Genomic DNA, 27,666 nt, shown 5'->3' on the forward strand with positions numbered 1-27,666 from the left:
AAAAAGGAACAGTACTTACCCTTCCATACTCTATTCAAAGTTATGGTTATACATAACACTTTTCCCACCGCCCGCACGCATCTATGCAACCTCTCGGCGGGTGGACTTTAGCACTGTGAGGCCGCATATATGCGGCCCTATGTAAACACAAAACTGTGCTGAGAGCATGCGCCCTGTGCCCTCTCTGCACAGTCACTGGCGGGGACCGAAATGCCCCCGATGCATACTTGCGATCAAGAGCTTTTTAATCATGTGACCCACATGACCCGAATGCCGCCTCCCGGTATCTAGAAGTTCTTAAAAGGCTGGAAGGTGGTAGCAGGAGGGGGTTAAGGCCATAAACCGTTGAAAATTAAATATGAACTGAGATATATTGAGACGGTCAGTTACTGACCCCAGCTTTACAAAGGTTGATTGGCTGTCATCAAAAGCTTGAATGCTTTCTAAATCAATTCAAAACCAATATGCAGATTGAAAGGTTTTAAAAAATGTTTTTCGGGTTGTAAAAAATGATCGTGTGTGGGCTAAAATGACGTTTTAAACCCGCGCATGCTCAGATGCAAGTTATGAGATTGGAGCGATTGTTCTGGTAAAACTACCGTTCATAATGGAGTAAGCACATTCATCACGCTGTAACAGACAAAAAAAGCGTGAATCGTCTTTTACTAACAAGGAATCAGCTAAAGCAGTCCAAAGGCAAATAGAACTTCCCCTTTAGAGTGCCGTTGTACGTGTTGTACGTCACCACGCTTTGTTCATCATTTTTGAAAAACGTTGGTGTGTGGGGCAACATCGTTTTTAATGATGAAGTTGGAAAAACTTAGTTTTTTGGACATGCTGAAAAACAACGCTTTCTTTCATGCCGAAAAATGATCGTGTGTACGCGGCATCAGAATCAGAATGTAATAAAGGCCAGCGGTGACCAGGCAACTTGAGTGCAGTGTTTCTGCAGTTCAGTCAAAAAAAACTGTCTTTGCAGTAGAAGGTCAGAAATAGCTCCCCATAGCTCTTTAAGCCCAGCTTCACACTTGGCTGCTGGAGTGAAGCTGTGCGAGTTCATCTGAACTCGCACAATTTCACTCCCGCTGGCAGTCCCGATTACGGCCGCGATTTCAGAGAGATCTGTGCAGGTTTCTGCACAGATGTCAATGTAAATCACGGCCCGAAATCGCAAAAAGTAGTACAGAAACTACTTTTTGAAATCGGTGCAGCGCCGCAGATGGACGGTGCAATTGCCCACAATTGCCGCCGATTTGAGATGCGATTTGACACGTCAAATCGTACCCAATGTGAACCAGACCTCAAAGTACTTTCAGCCGTAACTCACGACTCTAGACCCCAACAAAGTAGGACAATGGCCTTTGAAGCCCAAATAAGTAATTAAATCAGCATTTCATAAAATAACACAAAACATGGTGCAGTGAACACAAAACATGGTGCAGTACATCGCCCCCACAGCTTTTAACAAGGATAAAGATATTTATCTTTGGGCAGGAAAAATCTTGTTAAGTTCAGCTTAGAAAGGGTCACATGCTTTGTTTAGGTTTGCGATTCCCTTCTAGTGTGGTTTAACAATGCCCATGTAGGTAACTGGGTCTATGTATATTTGAATATAAGCTGCTTGAACACTCCCTTTTATGTATTTGCATAACTTAACATTCTGAAAAGTGCAGAAATACATACCAAAAAATCAGAGCACAGAGCTGAGTGTAATCTGAGAGCCTCCATTTAAAAGCTTAGATAAACTGAGCTGAGGGTAACCTGCTGTGTGCTAGAGAGGATGCAGGCAAGCTAAGAGAAGGCTGAGGCATCAACTTAATCTATTAGGAGCGAGTTGTGCAGATAGCATAGAGAAACCAGACTTGGTGTTTTGGATTCAGGTTAGTACACACTATAGTGAGATGTGTTTTCATGTCTGAGGTTTACAACCACTTTAGGCATTTGAGAAATCAAGAGCATAACAATCTTGCAGTCTGCTCTGTCCTGTCTAGGGTAATATAATTGGATAACTTAGTTGGGTTTTGCAGTGTGGAAAACCAGTACGCTCATATTTCACCAATTTAAATATCAGTATATTAAAGGGCAAAGACATTAAACTGACACTGGCAAATCAAATTTACCAGAAGTTATGGTATTCAATTTAAAGCACTGAACACACACCTTAACCACTTACCCCCCGGACCATATTGCTGCCCAAAGACCAGAGTACTTTTTGCGATTCGGGACTGCGTCGCTTTAACAGACAATTGCGCGGTCGTGCGACGTGGCTCCCAAACAAAATTGGCGTCCTTTTTTTCCCACAAATAGAGCTTTCTTTTGGTGGTATTTGATTACCTCTGCGTTTTTTATTTTTTGCGCTATAAACAAAAATAGAACGACAATTTTGAAAAAAATGAATATTTTTTACTTTTTGCTGTAATAAATATCCCCCAAAAATATATAAAAAAACATTTTTTTTCCTCAGTTTAGGCCGATACGTATTCTTCTACATATTTTTCGTAAAAAAAAATCGCAATAAGCGTTTATTGATTGGTTTGCGCAAAAGTTATAGCGTTTACAAAATAGGGGGTATTTTTATGGCATTTTTATTAATATTTTTTTTACTAGTAATGGCGGCGATCAGCGATTTTTTTTTCGGTATTGCGACATTATGGCGGACACTTCGGACATTTTTGACACATTTTTGGGACCATTGGCATTTTTATAGCGATCAGTGCTATAAAAATGCATTAGATTACTATAAAAATGCCACTGGCAGTGAAGGGGTTAACACTAGGGGGCGGGGAAGGGGTTAAGTATGCCTGGGTGTGTTCTTACTGTGGGGGGGGGGGGTGGCCTCACTAGGGGAAACACTGATCCTCGGTTCATACATTGTATGAACCGAAGAAAAGCATTTCCCCTGCTGACAGGAACGAGAGCTGTGTGTTTACACACACAGCTCCCGTTCCCCGCTCTGTACCGAGCGATCGCGTGTGCCCGGCGGCGATCGCGCCCGCCGGGCACACGCACGGGAGTCGGGGGCGAGCGGGGGGCGCGCGCGCCTCCGGCGGCTCGCGTGCGCCCCTAGTGGCGGCTAAAAGGTAGGACGTCATAATACGTGATCTCGCCTAGGAGAGCCACCTTGTGGACGTATTATGACGGTGCGGCGACGGCAAGTGGTTAAAGCTCCTGACTAGCTGGACAATCCACAGTCAATACAATGGCCATAGTCTTGATTCCCAATCCAATGTCAGCATGCAATACACCAGGAATTTACAGACAGTTTTATTCAAATACCTATCTCTGAAGACAATTGACCTGTAAACTAAAAAATAATAAAGAAAAATAAAATATAATAAAAAAGGGACAAATATAATATGACAGAAAAAGATAGAGAGACAATCTGATTAGGCTAAAAATAGCTTTTCCGTTTTATAAATCTTTTGTCTACATTTTAATTGGCAAGTCATAACTTATCTATGAAAAGGTCTCCCTATGGAGTTTAAATGGCTTCTTATCCAAGGTCGGTTGAAAAAAAGAAATGTTTTGTGCATGCAATTGGCAAATGGATGACGCATATAACTTACCAGCGCCCGAGCACTGCTGCATTGCATAACTTCCTTTTTGCCCAAGGACCACTTCACGTCTATGCATTATACCAATGCGCAGTAATACTTGAGTTTTACTGCATATAAACATAATGCATTGTAAAGCACTTCAACTCTGTGCAGTGTGTTGCTGTGCCATCTATGGATCGACCGATTATCAGTGTGGCCGATATTCACTTTTTTGGAAGTATCAGTTTCAGTCACAAACATACCCGATATTACTCCAAATGGTTTTATCGGGGCGATGCATGCATGCATGCATCACACCGGTACCAGTTCTTTAGCTTTATTGTAATGACAACCGCGTGGCTCAGCAGCCGCTCATCTGTTATTACAAGCAGCGAGAGGGGACACCCCCCCTTTCCGCCACTCGTCTGTCCCACCAGGAGGCCCGAGCAACCAGCTAGCACGTCCAGAGGCTGGCCGAAGGCCCGAACAAAGCCGATGCTTCGTTCGGGTCTCAGGTCTAGTAATACGGAAGCAACGGCATAACATCACTTCCAAGATTACTGGCATCTTAAAAGGCACCATTTAAAAAAAATATATGAAGTATTCAAAAATGCAAATCTTGATGTTTTGAATACTTTCAAGTGCAGGGGAGGGGTTTGGGGTCTTATAAACCCCCTGATCCCACCATAAAGAGTATCTGCCAATGCCTATTACTGTCACATGGGATGTTTACATTCCTTGTGACAGCAATAACAGTGATATATATATATATATATATATTGTGACAGGAAGTCAGGTAAATCTGTGGGTGTTGTCACAGACGGGACATATATCTCTGCCTTGTTTAGACAATACACCAATTGTTATTAGGCGTTGGCTGCAAAAGTGAGCCAGAAAAGGTCTAAGGGCGTTGGAAAACTTCAGCTGTTCAGAATGAGGCAATTAAGGCCTCTATACGTAATCCAGAGGATTACCACTGAATTGCTGCATCCTGAGGCTTTGAGTGAAAGAGAGCAGTAGCTGAAAGTCTTCTGAGGAGGATTGATTTTTCTGTGTGATAAAAATCATAAGACTATTGTTTTTCTGCTGTATGACCATCAGTGTATGCCCAGCACTAGGCTGTGCCAGACCCCATAGATAGGTTCCTGTGTGGTGAAGGTAGACGCCCCAAGTGGCCAGGGTTTATTTTATGTTTGATTTTGTTTATGCTGTTTGGATGCTTGCACTTGTTTCCAGCAAGATGGAAGAATAAACCAAAATCGTTGTTTTCAACCGTCTTCGACTGCCTGTCTGTATAAATTCAGTGTGTAGTGAACCCATCCAGGGGATCACACACCCCGCTACCGAGCTAACCTCTTACAATATATAGACAAAAGGTAAAAAAATATTAAAGTACAGAAAATCGGCAGAAAATATTGGCTATCGACCTGAGAGGTAGCTGAAATATCAGTATCGTATCGGCACCGAAAAAAACGATATTAGTCGATCCCTAGTGCCATCCATTAGGAGTATCACCCCAATGCACAGATACAGAAAGTGCTCATGGAGTTGTGCTGCAGTACACCAAAAGTCATATACCAAGTGTTATGGTGTGCTGCATAGAAATTTGGTTCAGGTTTGGTTTTGCTGCACTGGTGCATTTCAAATGTCAGTGTGACACAACTTGCCATGACGCAATGCTACGGTGTGATGAAGGACTTAATGTAACCTACAACTCAAGTATCGCCATATTTGTAAGCCCTGCTCCTCAAAGGACATAAAGAATATTTGCTATTCCAATAATACAGGACTGACGTTTGATGTGCCAGTGCACTAGGCACTGATGAGTTTGCCTGATCTACGGGATAGAATTTTACAGAACAGAATAATTTTGTTACATAGACAAAATAGTCAAAATTAAGTGTAAAAAAAGAAAACAAAATGGTACCGTTTAAAAACGAAATGTATAATGACTGAATCACAAAGTTTAATATTGTCAGAGGTTGAAATATTTAAATACATACAAAAATAAAAAAATACTGTGCCTGCTGTTCTTTTAAATCTGGCAGGAATTTGCAACTGCAAAATTTAAAACCACACACGCAATGTAATACAGCACTTTATACATAAGCGAGTGTACTGGAAAGTACCATTACATAATATATCTCTAGATCAGAAAAAATAAAACACAAATGTTTTCTTCAGTGTCTTCATTAACGTAATGGTCAGATTTGGTTTACTAAACCACTAGCATAGCCAAGATTGCAGTTCCATGCGCTTTTCTTAAACCGTTACCAGCCGTTAGAAGAATCTAGTCACAGACAGCCAGGGCTTTCCATTCAACACTCAAAACCACATGAAGACACAATTGTTATCTCTGTGGGAGAAAAATAGTAGACCAACTTATACACGTTTATTAACTCAGCACAGGCATGATACCATTTTGGGCCCTGCTTGGACTTCTCCAAAAAGTAAAATAAAGGCCTCTGTTGACCGTTCTTCTCTTTGCAACTACAAGAAAAATGTAGTGTTTTGTAATATTTTCTTTGCATTTTTTACATTTTTAGGCGCCTAATTTTACCACAAAAAAACTGGGAAAACGTATTGACTCGAGTATAAGCCTAAGGTGTCCATCTGCATGCCTCACTGTGTCCATGTGCATGCCTCACTGTGCCCATGCCTCACTGTGCCCATGACTAGACTTGCGTTTAACATGGGAGTATATAGAAGGGGTGCCTGGTTTAAAAAAAAAAAAAAAAAAAAAAATCGGTGCTCCCCGGCTATAGTTCTCCCAGACAGCAAACTTTGCACACTTGTAGAGGAGAACTAGGGCTACATGTGTGCTACATGTGTCTACAGCCGGCCAGTACGGGGTCCCCAAAATTACCAGAGAAATTACCGTTTAACATGGGAGTCTATAGAAGGGGTGCCCAAATTTTGAAAAATCGGTGCTCCCCAGCCGTAGGTCCCCCAACAACAAACTTTGCACAGTGGTAGAGGAAGAGTGGGACCTACTGCCAGTCGGTACCGGGTCCCCAAAGTCAGGGAGATCAGACGCAAAAAGGCGACTCTCGTATAAGCCGAGGAGGGCATTTTCAGCACATAAAAAATGTGCTGAAAAACTTGGCTTATACGCGAGTATATACGGTATTTAAATAGTATTTGCTATGATTCTTATTAAAAATTAAGGACAGTCTCGAGGTACCCTATAAAAATTATGGACAGTCTCAAGGCACCCTATAAAAATTATGGACAGTCTCGAGGTACCCTATAAAAATTATGGACAGTCTCGTGGCACCCCATTCTAAAATGTAAAAAACGATTCGAATAGTTTTACATAAAGCAGTGACATCCACACATGTAGGACACCCAACATTAGAGGTGATTTATTCTTCCAAAGCAAATACACTTTTTCAAACTGGTACTGACTAGTATTCCAATATTTCTCTTCTTTATCACTCAGCTAATGTGACACCAATGCTGATGGAGAGGGGAAGGGGAGGGTCAAACAAGGATGATATGGAGGTGACTGACATCCTCCTTATACAGGGAGTGCAGAATTATTAGGCAAGTTGTATTTTTGAGGATTCATTTTATTATTGAACAACAACCATGTTCTCAATGAACCCAAAAAACTCATTAATATCAAAGCTGAATATTTTTGGAAGTAGTTTTTAGTTTGTTTTTAGTTTTAGCTATTTTAGGGGGATATCTGTGTGTGCAGGTGACTATTACTGTGCATAATTATTAGGCAACTTAACAAAAAAAAAAATATATACCCATTTCAATTATTTATTTTTACCAGTGAAACCAATATAACATCTCAACATTCACAAATATACATTTCTGACATTCAAAAACAAAACAAAAACAAATCAGTGACCAATATAGCCACCTTTCTTTGCAAGGACACTCAAAAGCCTGCCATCCATGGATTCTGTCAGTGTTTTGATCTGTTCACCATCAACATTGCGTGCAGCAGCAACCGCAGCCTCCCAGACACTGTTCAGAGAGGTGTACTGTTTTCCCTCCTTGTAAATCTCACATTTGATGATGGACCACAGGTTCTCAATGGGGTTCAGATCAGGTGAACAAGGAGGCCATGTCATTAGTTTTTCTTCTTTTATACCCTTTCTTGCCAGCCACGCTGTGGAGTACTTGGACGCGTGTGATGGAGCATTGTCCTGCATGAAAATCATGTTTTTTCTTGAAGGATGCAGACTTCTTCCTGTACCACTGCTTGAAGAAGGTGTCTTCCAGAAACTGGCAGTAGGACTGGGAGTTGAGCGTGACTCCATCCTCAACCCGAAAAGGCCCCACAAGCTCATCTTTGATGATACCAGCCCAAACCAGTACTCCACCTCCACCTTGCTGGCGTCTGAGTCGGACTGGAGCTCTCTGCCCTTTACCAATCCAGCCACGGGCCCATCCATCTGGCCCATCAAGACTCACTCTCATTTCATCAGTCCATAAAACCTTAGAAAAATCAGTCTTGAGATATTTCTTGGCCCAGGCTTGACGTTTCAGCTTGTGTGTTTTGTTCAGTGGTGGTCGTCTTTCAGCCTTTCTTACCTTGGCCATGTCTCTGAGTATTGCACACCTTGTGCTTTTGGGCACTCCAGTGATGTTGCAGCTCTGAAATATGGCCAAACTGGTGGCAAGTGGCATCTTGGCAGCTGCACGCTTGACTTTTCTCAGTTCATGGGCAGTTATTTTGCGCCTTGGTTTTTCCACACGCTTCTTGCGACCCTGTTGACTATTTTGAATGAAACGCTTGATTGTTCGATGATCACGCTTCAGAAGCTTTGCTATTTTAAGAGTGCTGCATCCCTCTGCAAGATATCTCACTATTTTTGACTTTTCTGAGCCGGTCAAGTCCTTCTTTTGACCCATTTTGCCAAAGGAAAGGAAGTTGCCTAATAATTATGCACACCTGGTATAGGGTGTTGATGTCATTAGACCACACACCTTCTCATTACAGAGATGCACATCACCTAATATGCTTAATTGGTAGTAGGCTTTCGAGCCTATACAGCTTGGAGTAAGACAACATGCATAAAGAGGATGATGTGGTCAAAATACTCATTTGCCTAATAATTCTGCACTCCCTGTAAACTGATCATGACATTGGTCAATAGGACGCAGGCAGCTAGAAGATTGTAATGTTTCACAATGGAAATCTGTGTCTTTGTGTAACTAAAAAGGTAGGAGTACCATTGAGTTGGGTAATAATGACAACCACTATCAGCGCTTAGACACAGCGGCATCGCTGTAATTGGCGCTATATAAGTGTAAACATTATTATTATTATTCATCCATATGCTGCCTTGTATTCACTTTTTGGGCACCCCTGATAGACCTCAAGGCACCCTAATTGAAAAAGGCTGCATTATATAAAGACCATTACTGGGCATACATGATATTACATCACTGACCTATATAGCTGCAGGTACTGAGGAGCAATTCACCCTCAAATTTCAAAACAGAGATACTCAGTTATGATTGTAGTCTGTTTCTCAACAGCTTAGAGCACCTGCTTTTTGTTTACATGATAAAAGTCAAAGTCAACTCTGACAGAAGCTGCAGCCTCAGTGACTCTGCCCTGACCTTTAAGTGCTGGTTCACACTTGTGCGATGTCAGACATAGCATGTGATTTGCAACGCACTGCTTTGCAGATCACATGTGCTGTCTGTGTGATGCGAGTTTGCATCGCATTCCGACCAAAAACGTGCAGGACCTTTTATTTTGTAACCAGAATCGGATTGCATGGGTGTGAAGTTGTGAACACCCATGTGATCCAGTTTCTGTCCGAATTCACTGTTCACACTGCGATCTGCGAAACAATCTTGGGGTGTCATCAACTTAAACTAATCTCCAGGATAGGTTTTATTTGGAACATCACTTCATGATGTACATTAACAAGGAGGTATCAAAGAACTGTCAACATCACTTCCCTTCAGTGCTGTTGGAACAAACTACAATTCTCATCATGCATCAAGAATTTTAGTGGTCAAAGAGTTTGAATGTGGGTGCAATTGTGACCGGGTAAATAGCGGTGAAAAGAATCTCATGGCCTGTCAATCATGCTGTTGTGTCCTGGTGGGAGGTACAGACCAGGAGTCTTCTGGCTTGTCAATCAAATTCAGCTGTGTTAGTGGGCAGGGCAAACTGGGAGACTTAGCCACACACTGAGCCTACATCCAGTGGCTCTTTTACTACGTTTGCCACTGGTAAAAACAGAAATACAGTGTTGAGGTTACATGATAAGGAAAGGTTTGGGTACAGCAGCAACCAGTCATACAAAAAAAAGAAATAGGGGACACTATGACCAGGGGATACAAGGAGTTATTTGCAGGGGATGCATCATTAGATTCACAATGAATAACATATTTGCGAAGATAAGAAACACCCTTTATAAACATGCATAAAAGTTTGGCCCAAAGTCCAGCTTTAATGATGAATTACACCACAGTGCCTGCAGTTACAGAGGTCAATGAGGTTAATTTTACTGTTTGGCAAGAATATGTAAATGGTTGAATGTCCAAACCTAGCCACAGATTTACTTTAAGTTAATCAATTCACAGGGATATGTTCTATATGGTGTTTCAGGTGGACATAGATCTCACTGCATATACAGGCATACCCCACTTTTAAGTACACAATAGGACCAGAGCATGTATGTAAAACGAAAATGTACTTAAAGTGAAGCAATACCTTTTTTCACTTCTGGGGAGTTAGGGGCTGTAGTGGGGGTGTCGGGGACTATAGTGGGGGTGTCGGGGACTGTAGTGGGGGGGTCAGGGAGTGTGTTTCCAAGTAGCGGGGAATCTGAACTATCTGTGCACGGATTACTTAGCTGCAGCTTTAGCTTGAGAGCCACTTTACATACACTCACGGTTATGTCCTTACTCGCGAGTGTATGTAAAATGAGTGTACTTAAAGCGGGGCATGCCTGTATACAGATTGTTCTAAACAACCTTGAAGGAGCAGATGCATGCAGTCCACATGAAGAGACAGTTAAGTCACTACAAAATGTCAACTGTACTATAATGGAGTGCTTATAAGTGTGAACCAAGCCTCAGAAACGTTAATTTAGGGAGAACCTGTTTGGAGGAAAAAATAAATTGTTGCATATTATAATGTTCAGGCTCCTATCGGTGCCTGCACATAATAGCAGCCCGCAAAACCTCCTTGCTACATCTAATTCTCAGGCCATTCCCATAGGCAAAAATGGAGTACCTCCTAATGTTGCTGACACTTCCTATTTCCTGCACATTTCTACTGGCCAGAGAGCCTGCTCATCTCTTGAAGTGTCCTAGCTTTGCCTGTCAGAATAGCTTGAGCTTCAGCCATTTTAACAAAGTTTTAAAGGACACTGCAGGTATGAATAGGCACCACTAGGTTCCTGCAGCATACCTGTCTTTCCGACTTCTATAGCAAGCTTGTATTTTCTTCCATGTCCATCCATTATCTTTGCCACTGCCAATTTCACATGTCTAATAGCTTGAGAAACATGGCTGCTTCTACATGCAGCCTACAATCCTATTACAGCAGGTCTGCACTATGGGATAGACCCGCTTTTTTATTGCTCCACTAAGACAATCCCCCAAGGTCACGTGCCAAGAAAGAGGATCCCCAATCACAAGAATAACAAGAACCAATGCAGTGACTGAGTACAGGACTCCAAGAAATAAAACATGGCAAGTCAGCCTTTACGTACCGAAACGGGTGCCCCCAACATATACATTAATGCTATTATGTTGAATACACCATTGTCAAATGCACTACATTTCTTTACACATGGACTGCATGACATTTTGATTTGCAGATTACATCATGGACACGTCCACGCCTATTGTTCATTAATCTGAGACAGTATGAATTTGTCTACATCGCACTGACCCCGCCATCAATAACACAAATGTGTGTATACCCTTAACATCCAGACTTCACGCTACGAAAATCACAAAGGAAGGTGAGATGTTACATTCACCTAAAGCATAAGAAAATCAGCTGCTCTGTGTGATAAAGTCATGGCAAATAATATGTTAAAATGCCAGACAATCTTCAGATAAGCACAAAACAGCAGGACTGCAAGGTTATCAGTTGATTTTTTTTTTTAAATTTAGCCATTTTCAAGTTTTCTTTTATATGTGATGTTGCCCTGCTTCCCTCTTCAGAGATTTAATGCAGAATCTTTCTATTGTATAAAATAAAGCCTCAAATCATTTGCACTGAATACAGCTCAGCTGAAGCTTTGTATATGGACCTATTTCAGGAACACAGGACTCCCAATGGGCTCCATTTGTCAGATAAGGTCAAGCAACTGAACATATGACAAACTCGCTCATAGCTGAATCATTGCCGAGTCTTTTGAGTCTTTCGATGGTGGTCGCGAAAAAAGATTTGAAAGGCATACCGAGAAACCAGATTATTTTGGAAGGTCTTGGCCCAATCTAGGAAGTCTGCAAAATCTGCAAATGTATGAAAAAAGGTTCAAAAAAATATTGCAAATCCCTGTTTTCCATAGTAGCAGTGCTTAAACTGAGCATGAACTAATAATGAAAAAAAAGGCATGCCTGCAAAAGGTGCTTAGTGATTTTTTTTAACCCTTTAGTGACCCAAGGTCATTGATGCATAGACGCCCAGGCCAAATTTAGCTGCGTTAGTTAACCTAGGGCTTGACACATTTGCTTTAAATCTGGGAGCCAGTTAAAAAAGTAAGGAGCCAGTTTTTATTTTTTTTAACCAACAAAGCTTACTGGTAGAACATGTAACATGTTCCCGAAGGTGAACGTATCCTTTAACCCTTTCACAGCCACATCAGTTTTTTGCACACGTTTAAAGCTCAGTTCATACTATTGTGAATTAAATGCGGGTTTCTCCGGATTCAATTTGCATGTCAGGAGCCTCCAAGACGTGCTCCACCTGGATCCCGATGTCCCTCCAGCATCCCTCTGGCTTCCTTCCGGCTGCACCGCTGTTAATCGTTCCGATCAAGGACTGACAGACCACCCAGTGTCTACCATTATTGATGAACCTGTATTCCACCATTATTCTGTGAGTAGCCCATTGTAGGGGCTTAAACTGATACCAATCTACTACACTTAGTGGTGCCTTTTTCTCCTTTTCTCCTATGTCAGGAGCCTGTGACCGTCTCTCAATGGAGCCAGTTCACACAGCCCGGGATGACTGCGGAGTACTGGACGTCTTCTGGTCTGTTTCAGGACTGAATTCAGCCGAAAAAATTTGTACCGAAATCGGACCCAAAACGATGAACAGGGACACATCGGACACCTGCCGTGAGCAGCTTCACGCAGCAGTGTAAACCTAGCCATAAAAATCATTTTAGGCCTAAAGATTAAATAAAACCCCCAAACATAATATACCCTAGAGAATGGGGGGGAGGGGGGGTTAGCCTTTTTAGGCTATCCTTTGCCTCATACTGCAGCATCGGTGGTTAGGGACATTAAAAGAGTTCTGAGGTAATTTTTTATCTGATTGGCTAATTTAGGTCAGATGGGTATAGAAGGGTCTGGAAGGTCAGTGGGTCAGGCTAGGATTGGTCATTTAATATCAGATGACACCCCAGAACATTCTGGAAGGTCATTTTGGGCCTATTTAAAGAGCTGTCTCAACTGTTTTTTTTTTTTTTTCCGCCAGAGAAGATACAGCGCAAGGAGCTCCCCGCCCTACCCTCCCCCCTCGTCGCGGCCAGTTTATGTGGTGGCTCCCTTTGGTAATTAAATCAAATGTTTAATGATAAAAGGCTGAGTCTTAGTGGCTGGGCTGAAGTATGGTTGATTGCAGAGTATTTTTTGGTTGAAAAAAAAATGATTTGACGAAAATAAGAATTTGATGTCATAAGAATTGTTTTTATTAAATTTTTAAACCAGGCCATGGCCAGTTTTATTCCAATTTATGGTGTGGCGTTTATTTTGTCTAATGCTTGCAGTCCCATAAATAGTGGTAGTTCCAATTTTTTGTGCCACACGATAGTTACCTATTTTTTGGTAACAGTTAAAAGCCGACGTTGCACCGAGTACACAGAGACCCAACATGTCAAAGCCTAAATTCGCGTGCGCCTGTGAAATGGCGACAAATTGTGTGCAGCATTCGGGCGGTAGCCCCAAAAAGCGAATTTTTGTTGCTATTGGAGCCTGGCACATAGGCCCAAGCTAACCCAACAATAACTTGGCCAATTTGCATACTTAAAAATTAGGACATATAAACCTTTCAAACTTGGCATATTGTATTTAAAAGTCATTTTTTTCTATTGTAGGGTGCAAATTATGCAAAAAATGTAAAATAAAAATCTTCAATGCCATCTCATTGAACCCTTCATCCTGCATGAGGTCACTATGCCCTACCTAATACAATGATCCCATGATTGGAATCACTCTTATTAATTCAAAATGGTCAACGGAAACTAGTGCTATCAATGAGCCACCAGTCGAGCAAAAGTGTTGGCTGGTGGCTTTCAATAGGAAGAGGTTTAGTAACCTAAGCCCAGCAAAGGGCATTGTGCTGTATAATGTTAATATACAGACTGTAGGTGACAAAGGGTTAAAATAGTGAGACAGCCATAATAATTTGGTCATCTTACAAGATGAAAGTCTAGCTATCCAATTTTTTTTTTTTTTTTTTTTTTTTTGAATGCTTGCTAAAGCAGGCAAGTTTGAGATTTCTGTTCTGTGTGACAGCTGCCATCTGGACGAAAAATTTGATGAAACCTGCCCAAAATAAATCTTGACAGAGGTTCTAACTTTTCTTTATTCCAAGTTTCTGTAGGCCTTAGACAACTGACTTCACGTAACTACTGTATACTGGGAATGCAAGACAATCAAATGAACACTAAAAATTAGGCATCACTATAATTAAGTTGATGAAGTACCATTTATATATACTGTATATATATATATATAAAATATATATATATATATATATATATATATATATATACACACACACTGCATAGAGTGAGTCATTAACAGTGGATGACTATAACATAGCAAACACCCCATCCAGTGTTATTACAAAGTCTGTTCCACCCTAAAACAAAGTACATAAATGAGAATCACACGACTAGGTGATTCATTTGAGCACACTTGTCTGCCAAATTCTGATAGAGGTATCATTGTTAGGATCCAGAGCTGACAAAATGCCATAATTACAAGTAACTGACAATGTTCCATTTCCTTTGGTGAATGACTCCAATAAGGTGCCTATAACCACCAACAAGATATTGGTGCAAATTAAAGACAGATTTTTCTAAAAACAGTAAATATAAGCCTCACTTTTGGCGGCATGTCCATTTGGATGGCTGTTTTTTCATCCCCTGGCCGGTATCCATCAGCGCTCACTTCTATTTCTTTGATCCACCACCAGGTAATTTAGACAGCTATGTGGATATAGCTGTGTTTTCTGCTCTCAATCACATGCAGACTCTGGTGACCAGATAATCTTACTATTCACATTTATATTTTTTGTAGAAGCCCTCATGGATGCCCTCAGTCATCACCTGCTACTGTTTGTTCACAGCCACCTCCGTGGACATTGTCTCCTCCTGTGGGGTCGTTTGGGGGACCTGTTGCGCCATACTCTGCAACAGCTCCTAGGCAAGAGGCCCCTTTGGGGGAGTTCCCAGTCCTTTAGGCCACACCCCCACATAGTGACTGAGTACTTTTTTCAAATCAGGCTATCTTTTGATATCCTCCCTTTTCTTTGTCTTTCCCGTGGTTGTCTCTCTACCCCAGTGTTTCTCAACTCCAGTCCTCGGGGCGCACCAACAGGTCTTGTTTTCAGGCTTTCCATTATTGTGCACAGGTGATTTTATCAGTTTCACTGCCTTAGTAATTACCACAGCAGTTTGATCTGAGGGAAATCCTGAAAACAAGACCTGTTGGTGCGCCCCGAGGACTGGAGTTGAGAAACACTGCTCTACCCTTTTCCTATTAAGGCAATGACTTAGACACCCCGGGCCAGATTAAGAGAAGAAGTACGCCGGAGTATCTGCGGATACTCCGGCGTACTTTCAAATTTGCTGCGTCGTATCTTTAGTTTGAATTCTCAAACCAAGATACGACGGCTTCTGCCTTCGATCCGACAGGCGTACGGCTTCGTACGCCTTCGGATCGTAGGTGTAATACTTCGGCACCCGCTGGGTGGAGTTTGCGTCGTTTTCCACGTCGGGTATGCTAATTAGCTGTTTACGGCGATCCACGAAGGTACGCGCGTTCGTCGCATTCTCTTACGTCGTCGCTAGTCGGCTTTTCCCGGCGTAAAGTTACAGCTGCTATTTCTTGGCTTAAATTTAGACTTGCCATGTTAAAGTATGGCTGTCCTTCCCGCGTCTAATTTTTTTAAAAAAAAATTCGTAAGTCGTCCGTGAATAGGAAAGGACGTAACGCACGTCACCGTTCAAAAAATTACGTCGGTGCGACGTCATTTCGTGCAAAGCACAGCGGGAAATTTCAAAACGGAGCATGCGCAGTACGGGAACGCGCCTAATTTAAATGATACACGCCCCATTTGAATTACGCGGGCTTGCGCCGGACGGATTTACGCTACGCCGCTGCAAGTTTACAGGCAAGTGCTTTGTGAATCAAGCACTTGCCCGTAAAACTTGTGGCGGTGTAACGTAAATGCGATACGTTACGCCGCCGCAATTCTATGTGAATCTGGCCCCCCATGTCTCATTTCAGACGAACATTGCTGCTCCTGAAGAGTGGATATCAATACTCCATGAAACGTGTCGAGCCATTGTACATGCAGTGTTCAGCCGACTATTTATTTCTGCTCATTCATCATCACGGTCATTGAGAATTTTATGCAATATGAAGTTTTGCATGTGGTATAGTACATACCCCTACCCACTGCCATGTAGTATCATGTTCCTGTATATAAATGAATTTTACTGTAAAGTTGTGTATTTAATTGTATGGATTGTATTATAATTTACATATAATATATATAATTTTTTGGCTCCCCATTTGCTAACTGCGTGTCTCATTCAAAGTTCCGCTCTGTTCTCTTTTTTCTAAAAACAGGAAATAATCACAATTCTATTAGTGAAAGGGGTCTTGGATTTATATAGGCCCCAAAACACTTGGTCATAAAGTCAAGAAGTTGCTTGGAATCCAACTAAAAATAAATACATACATACATACATACAATAGAATTAATGTGGTAGTAAACCGCATTCCAAAAAACAAAAAACAGGCCCTGGGCAGTTTAAGTCATAATGTGCTAGTATGCCTTGCAAACTAGCACATGACAGATTTACTTAACCACTTCCATACCAGGCACTTACGCACCTTCCTGCCCAAGCAAATTTCCAGCTTTCAGCGCTGTCGCACTTTGAATGACAATTGCGCGGTCATGCTACACTGTACCCAAACAATTTTTTCATCATTTTGTTCCCACAAATAGAGCTTTCTTTTGGTGGTATTTGATCACCTCTGCGATTTTTTTTTTTTTTTTGTGCAACAACTAAAAAAAGACCGAAAATTTAGAAAAAAATAAAGTTTTTATTTTTTTCTGTTCATTTTTTTTGCAAATAAGTAAGTTTTCTACTTTCATTACGGGCACCGATGAGGTGGCACTGATGGGCACCGATGAGGCGGGACTGATGGACACTGATAGGCGGCACTGATAGATGGCGCTGGTATGCGGCACTGATGGGCACTCATAGGCGGCACTCATGGGTACTTATGGGTGGCACAGATGGGCACTGATAGGTGGGCACTAGGCATGGATGGGCACTGAGGGGTGGCACTGATGGACACTGAGGGGTGGCACTGATGGACACTGAGGGGTGGCACTGATGGACACTGAGGGGTGGCACTGATGGACACTGAGGGGTGGCACTGATGGCATAGCAGGGCATCACTTGTGCCCATGTTGCCAGTCAGTGCCCATTTGTGGGCACTGATTGGCATCTATTCTTTTTTCTGCCCTTTTTTTACTGCCCTTCCCTGGTGGTCCAGTGTGGGCATCCGAGGGGGGGCTGGGCAGATGAACAAGCAGCGCGAACCCCCCCCTGTCAGGAGAGCCGCCGATGAGCTCTCCTCTACTCCCGTCTGTCAGACACGAGGAAGAGCCATCAACGGCTCTTTCTGTTTACATCGTGATCAGCCATAATTGGACGCGGTGAAACCCACACCCAATTCGCACTAGTGTAAACCCAGCCTTACTGTGCGCTCTCTCACCAGTTCATGTCGAGCTCTCTCTGTGTACTACATAACACTTCCCCCTTATGTCATGCAAATGAGCAAAGAAAGGTGGTATGTAATCCTACCACACTTTCTGTCCTAGGATGACAATGCAGCTTCCCCTAAGGCCTTGTACACACGACCGGACATGTCCGCTGAAACCGGTCCGCCGACCAGTGTCAGCGGACATATCCGATCGTGTGTACAGGCTAGCGCACAGATTTCCAGCGGACAAATGTTTCTTAGCATGCCAAGAAACATGTCCGCTGGGAAGCTGTCCGGCGGACATGTCCGCTGGTTAGTACGTCTAACCAGCGGACAGAAATCCCGCACATGCGTCAAATTGATTCGACGCATGCGTGGAAGCATTGAACTCGCGAGATAGAGAACATCGGTGTCGTCTACGTCACTGCGTTCTCTGTCCGCGCGGATTTCGGTTTGATGGTGTGTACAGCCATCAGACCGAAATCTCCCAGCGGACCGTTTTCATCGGACTGTCCGCTCGTCTGTACGGGGCCTCAGATACATTATACTACAGTGAGTGAGTGTTATCCCAAAAAAAGAAGAAGTGCAGAAAAATTATCAGATGGGGGAAAAAAAAGCTTGGGGAAAAAAAAAAAATTTTGAGCCATCACCACTCGTAAGCAGCAACATATTAGATTTGTGTTCTTGGGTTTAGATACACTTTTCAGTGCCTGTCTTTTATTTGACATTAAAACAACTCTAACGTTGAAACAATCACATTTCACTGCAGTATATTATTTTCAAGCCAGGCAGACCTTGTGTAATGGGTCTGAAATGAGATCATAGAATAAAACCTTTATAAGCAGCATACAAATATGGCTACCTGCTTAGTACATATACACGATACATATACACAGAAACAAGGCTTTTAATACATTAACACACTAAGTCTACATACGTATCTGGTTTCTTATGTAAGGGAGGAAATACATTACAAGGTGTACAGATTTTTTTTTAGGTAGAACTGGCTAGAAGCGCTTTGGGGATATGTGGGGTATACATACCATGGGCTGAATACATTTGCCTTAAAGTGGATGTAAACCCACTCTCATCCTTTCTAAACTACTGCCATAGTGCTGATCTATAAGGATATAGATGCCTCCTGCATGTATCCTTACCTGTCAAATGTCTCCCCTCTGTCTGTTATAAGAACTGAAAAACTGCAGATTCTGTGGGTGGATCTGTTGTCTGGAGCTCGGTGGGTGGAGTCGTGATGTCAGTAGACTCCCCACCCACCTCTACACTCCCCTTGTCAACATGCGTTTTTCCTTACACTGAGTTCTGCTATGATCAGTAACATGCAGTCAAAATCCAGAAAAGTAACCACATGACTTCAGAAAAGGAGTGGGGGTGGGAATTAAAAAATAATGACCGCCTCCAGGCTAGTGCATGAGATATGAAAATAACCTGTCATTCACAGCAAGGGAACGGACTAAGGTTTTTCTCTAAGTCCGTTTTATTTCACTGAACAATAAAAGAGGATTGCTCAGAGCTGGATTAACGCTGTGTGGCAAGACTGGGCACAGATGATAGGAAATCGTATACGGTACATTGTGACATAAAAAAAAAAAATTGGGTTTACATCCACTTTAAGCTGTGATCAAGGTATAACTTGCAATGTCGTACTAAGGCCTATGCATTTTCTAGCGTGTTTTCAGTCTTGGAGAAACACACTACAGTCTATTTAACATGGTTTCCTATGGATGTAGTTTACATCTGTGCATTTTATCAAAAAGGCCAGGGACTTTTTTCTGTTTTTTGGTCCCATAGACTTCAATGGATCAAAAACGTGTACGGAAAAACGCAAAATGCACTGAAAAGGCTTAACCAAAATGTGCCCCCCCCCCCCCCCCCCTCAATCCCCAATTGGCAGCTGGCTCATCCTCTCAGTGCCCCATTGAGAACCTAAACTAGCTGTGTCCTTCCCCCCTCCCCATTCTGTGGCTCCAGTGGGAGGGGAAGAGCAAAGAGCGGTGAGCGACAGGCTTTAGATTGGATTCACACCATTGCACTCCGGTAATGTGATTGCTCATGACTGCAGTGCCATTTAATGGCACTTCAATGCACCTTGCTAATGGCGGGTAACAGATTACTATGCCTTGTGGTGCATGGTTTTACCAAAAAAATCGTACATTACGCCTTTTTGATGCGCTTTGCACTGTTTTTCCGCAGTGCATGTTAACAGTGCGAAAGAACACAATGGTGAAAAACCCAGCTTTGAAAGGTAACCAAGCACTGGATGCTCTGTGTCCAATATTACTTGTCATTCTGGCAGAATCGCGTATGGAGTGATCCCAGGATACCAAGGGTAGGAAGCAAAGCTGAATAAGCCATGTTACATACCTAACATTATCTTAGTTCTTCATTATACCAAAGAAAAGGAAAAAGTACCAAGGGTTCAAAATGAATGTAAACACTAAAGTTATACCCTTAGCATGCATTAATGGACTAGGACCTCTTTCCACAATTTATCTAAGGTTCACATTACCAAATGTAATCCAACAGCAAAGATCTTTAGAACTCAACAAGACAGATAAGGCTCCAGAGGAAAGTGTGCTTCTAACATTAAGAGCTGGAGTGTCATTTGTATTCATTTGCGATGACATGTTGTACTATTTGAAAAATAAATAGCTTTATGTAGAAAGAGCTTAATACAGCAAAAAAGATGAAACTGTTTTGATCTTAAGACTCTTAAGATGGCTCCCATGACAATAACAAATGCCTTCAAAAAAGTACTTTGAACATTACGTTTTCATACCATATAGCTATATGGAAGAAGTTATGCCATTTGCTACAACAGTGCACAAGATGACACGAAACACTTCATCTCAAGAGATTCTCCAAGTTATTAAAGTCCTTTCATTTGGAAATGGAACACAGCAGCATTATAAGAACCACCAAATGGAACCAACTTATCAATGTAATTGGCTCCTGTAGGTGGCTTTATTTATCCAACAAGAAAAATGGCTTGGATGTATCCAGAGATTTAAATTAGTTTATAGACATCAAACAAAAATGGTAGCTCTTGAATAACTTGTTGGGTACTTTGAGATACGATGCGCACATCCGGTATGACCAATATTGATTCTTCATTTAGACAGCGGGTTACTTTAAAAGTATTCTAATACATGAAGTATAAAAGGAAATTAGTTATGTTTATGAGGAATATTACATTTGAGCTACAAGCTGACCAGAGGCAGAGAAAGAAAAGCTCAAAACGTCTGTAAAAGCAGCTTTTATTTTTGAGCTGCAGTGTGCATGAGACCTAAGAAAAAACAGCATTAGCACACAATAATATACATGAGAGCAAAATGCATCATTTACATTGTATATATTTATGCTCTTAACTAGTCCAACAATCCCTCGGGAAGATAGCAACGCAAAAAAAAATAGTCCAACAAGCCCTTGGGAAGATAGCAATGCAACATAACTAGCCCAACAATCCCTCGGGAAGATAGAACGCAACATAACTAGTCCAACAATCCCTCGGGAAGATAGCAACGCAAAAATAACTAGTCCAACAAGCCCTTGGGAAGATATCAATGCAACATAACTAGCCCAACAATCCCTCGGGAAGATAGAACGCAACATAACTAGTCCAACAATTCCTCAGGAAGATAGCAACGCAACATAACTAGTCCAACAAGCCCTTGGGAAGATAGCAACGCAACATAACTAGTCCAACAAGCCCTCGGGAAGATAGCAACGCAACATAACTAGTCCAACAATCCCTTGGGAAGATAGCAACATAACTAGTCCAACAATCCCTCGGGAAGATAGCAACGCAACATAACTAGTCCATCAATCCCTCGGGAAGATAGCAACGCAACATAACTAGTCCATCAATCCCTCGAGAAGATAGCAACGCAACATAACTAGTCCAACAAGACCTCGGGAAGATAGCAACATAACTAGTCCAACAAGCCCTTATGAAGATAGCAACGCAACATAACTAGTCCAACCATCCCTCGGGAAGATAGCAGCGCAACATAACTAGTCGATCAATCCCTCGGGAAGATAGCAACGCAACATAACTAGTCCAAGCTTTTAATCCATAAAATATAATTCTACTCTGGAGCACAGCCAAATAACCATAATATACATACCAGGCCTCACTGTCAAACATCTGAGCATAACTCAACATGCTCTTGTTTTTAAATGAAAGTAAATCACAGTCTAAAAGGTCTAGCACTCAGTGGAAAAAAAAATCTCGAAAAGCAAAGGGAAAGACAACGGATATGTTGGACATCCATCTGCTAGTGATATCTCCTGCTCAACTCTGAATATGAAGTTGGTTCCTGAGTTAGTTACAAGAATATACATTTATTCTACTGTTATTCTGTAATCTATAGAAAATGCACAGCTTATCCGTTTACCTGGAGTTCAAATTCTGTGTATGCCGCCTTGTGTCAGGTGGTGTTGGAGTTTACACAGAGTAAATGGCCATACGCAGTTCGAATCAAGAAGAACCAGCTGAGCTCCAAAGCATGTATGGGCCATGCATTGATTAACTTGGGTACAACCAGCCTGCCGGATTTTACAAACAATTATTGCTGATCGGCTGTTGTGCACGAAGGTAAACAACCTTCTGTGTACAGCAGCGCCCCCAGCCTCCCTAAAACTTATGTGAGCCCCATCTCGATCCAGCAATGTGCACAAGAGCCTTGGCTCTCCCCCTTACTGGCTGAGATAGCAGCGGTAGCCACTAGCTTCCACTATCGTCAATCACAGCCAGTGAGCCAAAGAGCAGAGAGCATTAGGATGGGGTCAAGTCCATTCACACACGGAGCAGCAGCTCAGAGGTAAGACTGCTCAAGCGCCTCTACAGAAAGCAGCGTGCTATGGGGGAACTCAGCAAGAGGGAGGGGCATGGAGCACTGATTGGGGACACAAGAAGAAGAGAATTGGGGCTGCTTTGTGCAAAACCACTGCACAGAGGAGGCAAGTATAACATGCTATTAAAAAAAAAAAAAAAAGTAAACCTTTAATATCACTTTAAGATCCACAGTTTTGGATAACATAATGAACACCTACTTAAGAAAAAAAAATGGCAGACAATAATTACTGAAAGTGCACAACAAATATACGGATTTACTTGGTGTAATTTGATGGACACATCACTGATCGGTAGACATTTTTCAATCCATCCAACCAATTCGAAAACTTGCACCAACCATCTAGCTACTCAACAGAACTATGAAAGACTACTTTACCTAGCATATTTTGTGCTTCTGGGTATGTGATCTGTCTGTTCTATCTTTATCGGCTTGGAAAGTTAATGAGAGCAAATCCCATTCTTCTTGAAGATGTGGCTGCTCTGATGAAATACATAACTTCAATTTGCAGGACTCACTGAACCCTGTTTAATGTGCTTTCTGGGAAAATGACAGGGGCACAATAGATCGCTTTGTGCTGTTCTGTCAGATGGATGAAGTGGTAATACAATGTCTTGGCTATTTGTGGGCTTGAGGGCCACAGAGGATCTGCTGATATGACAGTTTTGCTAATGATATCTGACAGGAGTGTCACAAAGCAATGATTGTGAAGGACCTCACTGTAAAATAAGATTGTTACTAAAATATTTTCTTTTAAGATCACAGGAGAAAAAAAAAAGCCACAATCATTTCATTGTGTCTTACCGAACACACCCGGTCTTCCAATCATTAAAAATATGTGTTTAACATATTTTGCTGATGTGCTGGATATAAACAGCACAATTGTTTTGCTCAATTTTGAATCAGACAATTAGATAATAAATGTATTGCTCATATGTGTTTAGTAACAGTGCGAGTCTTTTAGTACCCTCCATTTTAGCAGTGACAGGTTTTGGACTGTTTTTGGGTCACCATTTACTACCATTAGTAGTGAAGATCATGATCAGGAGGAACATATCAACCATGCTAGACTTTCTAGTCGATAACCTGCCTTTCTACAGTATGAACAATTCCAAATATGCTACAGCAGGGCTCAAAATTTCAAGTCCTGAGCTACTAGCCAGGCCTCAAGAGTTTCTCGCCACCAGTTGCCCCACCTAATTTATACACTGCCCTGCGCCTAATTGCACCCGTAAACACGCCCTCGTAGATTATCTCATGGAATGACAATGTTTTATGCAGAATCAAGTTACAAAATTAAATATTACCAACAACAACTTTAACAAAATGGGACAGGGCACTGTGGGAAGACCAGAGTGACAGGGCACTGGGGGCAGACCAAAGGGACAGGGCACTGGGGGCAGACGAGAGGGACATGGCACTGGGGGCAGACCAGAGGGACAGGGCACTGGGGGCAGACCAGAGGGACAGGGCACTAGAACTGGGTCTCTTCCCCATTCTCTTCCTGTCTCCTCCGCAACTCCCATCCATCCTCTCTCTCTCTCCCATTCATCTCATCATCAGAAGCCTGTGTGTGCGGCACCACGCTTGCATGTCCCCACTTCCCCCTTTTATTCAGGCTGGCAGAGGGAGTACAATCCAGCGCTGAGATCCACACAACTGCACAGCCATTGACACCATAAGCACAGCGCACACTGACAGCGCACAGCACACATTGAGACCAGTCTGTTCACAGTGCTCAGGCTAAACTGTTGGACACTTACATAGAGCACAAGGAGAAGAAAACTGCACAAACTAGAAGGCTACCGCTCTTATGTCAGGGCAACTTTCAGTGAGCGCTGCACCGGAGTGGTAATTTTTGCAATCCTCCACCTCACTCATTACTTTCTGCTCTCCAGCTACATTGGTTGGGGGCCCGGGGGAGGGGGGCAGGCTCAGAGAGGTCATTCAGTTGGGTCCCATGGCTTAATGAGAATTCTAAGTATAGCACCTGTGTACTGCTCTGCCTGTGCGCGGCTCACCAGACTACTTTTCCCGATCATGCGCCTTTCCTCTTCGGCCGCCAATCTCATCTGGACTCTAAGTGTAGGCACAGATTGGAGGGAGATTGGTCATGCAGCCCTGTCATCACTCGCCACCAGCTTAAATCCACTCGCCAAATGCTAGTAGGCGAGTGGAAATTTTGAGGGCTGTGCTACAGCCACTGTTAAAGAAGGTTAATATGAGTAAGGATGTTAAAGCGGAACGAACTACACAGCATCTGAGCACCACAATCCAGAAATGCAATTACATAATTTTTTTATATTTAGATCAAACTTACCCATTCATGTTTCCATGCTATATTTGCTGAGGAATCACTCTGAACAACACCCCTATCATTTCTGGCCACGGCCATCTTGAGTAAGGGCAGATTATTCATATAGCATTTACTTCCTGGAAACCATCTACTTTTAGCTTAGGTATTAAGGCAGGAGGGTGTGCTTAGCTAAAAAAAAAAAAACCCTGCCCCTCCTGAAGACTTTTGGGATGTATGACATCATTGGCCTGGGCCAGGAAACCAGAAAGTAACTGTAGAAATGTAAAAAAATAAATAAAAGGTTAAAGATAAGTAAATTAGATATTCTTTTCTATCTACTAATGCTAGCTGCATTAAAACTAGTCAGTGTTGATTTACAGGGGGCCCTAGAGCTCCTTATGATTGAACGCTCTATGCTTACTACTCTTAGGACCTGGAAGGTGGAACTTGCCTGGGAGCGTTTTCCACGATCTGCGGTTTCCCCAAACTCCTCTTTATGGAATAACTCCACGCTACCTTCCCGGTTTAAGCTTCCTAAACCTATAGCTTGGACCAAATTCAATATCAAGCTAGTGAGAGATGTCACGTTGGATCTCTCACTATACCCCTTTGATTACTTTGTCACTAATCACAATATTCCCTCTTCATACCTTTTTCAATATCTACAGTTATCAAATGCTTTTAGGAGTCAATTCCCAGCTGGGGGGGGGGGGGCTCAGAGGGTGTCCTCAGATGTTATGAATGTTTGGAGAAACCCATCCTTTCTAGAGCCATTGGTGCTTTGTCAGCCCTGGTCCATTGATGCTCCTGAGTTAGATCCCTGAGGACCGGGAGGATATATGGGACATCCCTTTCAAAATTCTAGTTTATTTGCGAGATTGTCTCATTCAGTTCAAAACTGTACATAGAGCTGATCTCATCTCCTATAGATTACATAAGATGGGGCCTGCCCACTCTTTGGCATGTTGGCGATGTGACTATCCCAGGGGGGACGTTATTCATATTTTCTGGTCCTGTCCTGCAATAAATACATACTGAATGCAAGAACTCTCAGAAATTAACTCAATGACCAGCACCTCCATTGCTCCCTTCCCAAAGGGTGTGCCTGCTGGGCCTGATAGAGGAACTAGTCCCTAGGCTGGTGGAGAGCACCATGATTGGTCTCCTACTTTATTCCAGAAAAGCGCTGCTGGAAAAAAAAAAACCCTCCCCTTATATCTTTTTAGAAAATGCAAGTTAACAATGCCTTGCCCTACTATAAAGATACATATTTTTCACAGAGGTTGCCCCAAGAAATATGACAGAGCCTAGGCCAAATGGCTAGTGAAACCTCCCACAGTGGTGGATAAATACCTGCACACGCTACCCAGCGATTGAGGTCCTTTGTTCAGGTGGTGCACTAGGATGTCTTGGCCTCTTGAAATTGACATAGCCAGGATGATCTGTGGTACACCGGTCTTAGTATTTGTGTACTTATTAGGTAGATTCACAAAGAGTTAGGCCGGCTTATCTACAGATAAGCTGACCTAACTCTGAATCTAAGCCGACCTATGTTTAAGTGTATTCTCCAACATAGATACACTTAAACATATCTAAGATAGGACGGCTTGCGCCATTCTATCTTAGATTGCAATGTTTCTTTTGGCCGCTAGATGGCGCTTCCATTGTGGCCGGCGTAGATTATTTAAATGAGGGGATACGCTGATTCACGACCGAACGCAAACGTACGCCAGGCCTACGCCGTCAAATTACGTAGTATCCGTAAGGGATAGGCCGCCTAAAGTTAGAGCTATGCTCTAGTGGCCTAGCCAATGTTAAGTATGGCCGCCGTTCCCCCTGCAAATTTCGAAATGTTAACGTCGTTTGCGCAAGTCGTCCGCGAATCGGGAGTTACGTCGTTTACGTCCGCGTCAAAATCAATAGGCCCGTACGGCCTACTTAGCCGCAATGCGCACTGGGAAATGTAGTCGCTCGGCGCATGCGCAGTGTAAAAAAACGGCAAAAAACGTGAGGTCAAGCCTCATTTCCATACTACACGCCCCCCTCCCAGTCATATGAATTAGGCGCCCTTACGCCCGCTCGTTTTAGGCTGCGCCGCCGAAAATTAGCAGGTAAGTGGTTTAAGAATCACTACTAGCCTAAATAATTTACGGCGGTGTAGCCTAAAAAGACTAGGCTAGGCCGTCCTAATTTTAGGCCAAGGTACGTGAATCTACCTATGTGTTACTACAGTCTTTAAGGTAGTCTTATACTGAATCCATCGTTTTTTTCGCTTTATTGTCTTCTGTGCGCAGGCCTGTTTTGTTTGTGTTGTACGTACTTTTGTATGTTTTGTACCGCATAGAAAATGATTAAATAAAAAGGAAAAAAAAAAGATCAAACCCATGTTTTATAAAAACCTGTGCTCCCCAGTATGAGTTTAAAGAAAACAGTTAAGTTACATAAATCCAGGTATCTTCCACAAGTAGGAATGAAAATGGGTTCTTTATTTTCTTGTCTCTAAAGAGAATGGCACCCATGTTAGATTGTCAGAGCTTTCCTATGCACAACTGTACTGGCAGCCTAGACCAATGTGATAATGCACCAGGGATGGAGTTTCAATGACACCCTGAGCTCACAGGAAATGGCTTTAAGCTGGGTACCATTTGGACTGGAAGAGGCAGCAAGATGTAAAAGCTTAGCATCTTCAGGAGACAATGATAGGGGAGGACAAATTCAATTAAAACATTTCCAATATAAGAAATTTAATTTTTAAGCAACAACTTTAAGATGATTCTAATGA

The 27,666-nt window shown here is 42.4% G+C and overlaps 1 protein-coding gene across 2 annotated transcripts in view; it reads right to left on the reverse strand.

The window, feature by feature from the left end:
• Positions 1-27,666, reverse strand: part of MAGI3 (membrane associated guanylate kinase, WW and PDZ domain containing 3) — a 501,439-nt gene that overhangs the window by 299,713 nt on the left and 174,060 nt on the right. The window lies entirely within an intron of this gene.

This window comes from Rana temporaria, chromosome 2, assembly GCF_905171775.1.
Source record: "Rana temporaria chromosome 2, aRanTem1.1, whole genome shotgun sequence".
NCBI lineage: Eukaryota > Metazoa > Chordata > Amphibia > Anura > Ranidae > Rana > Rana temporaria.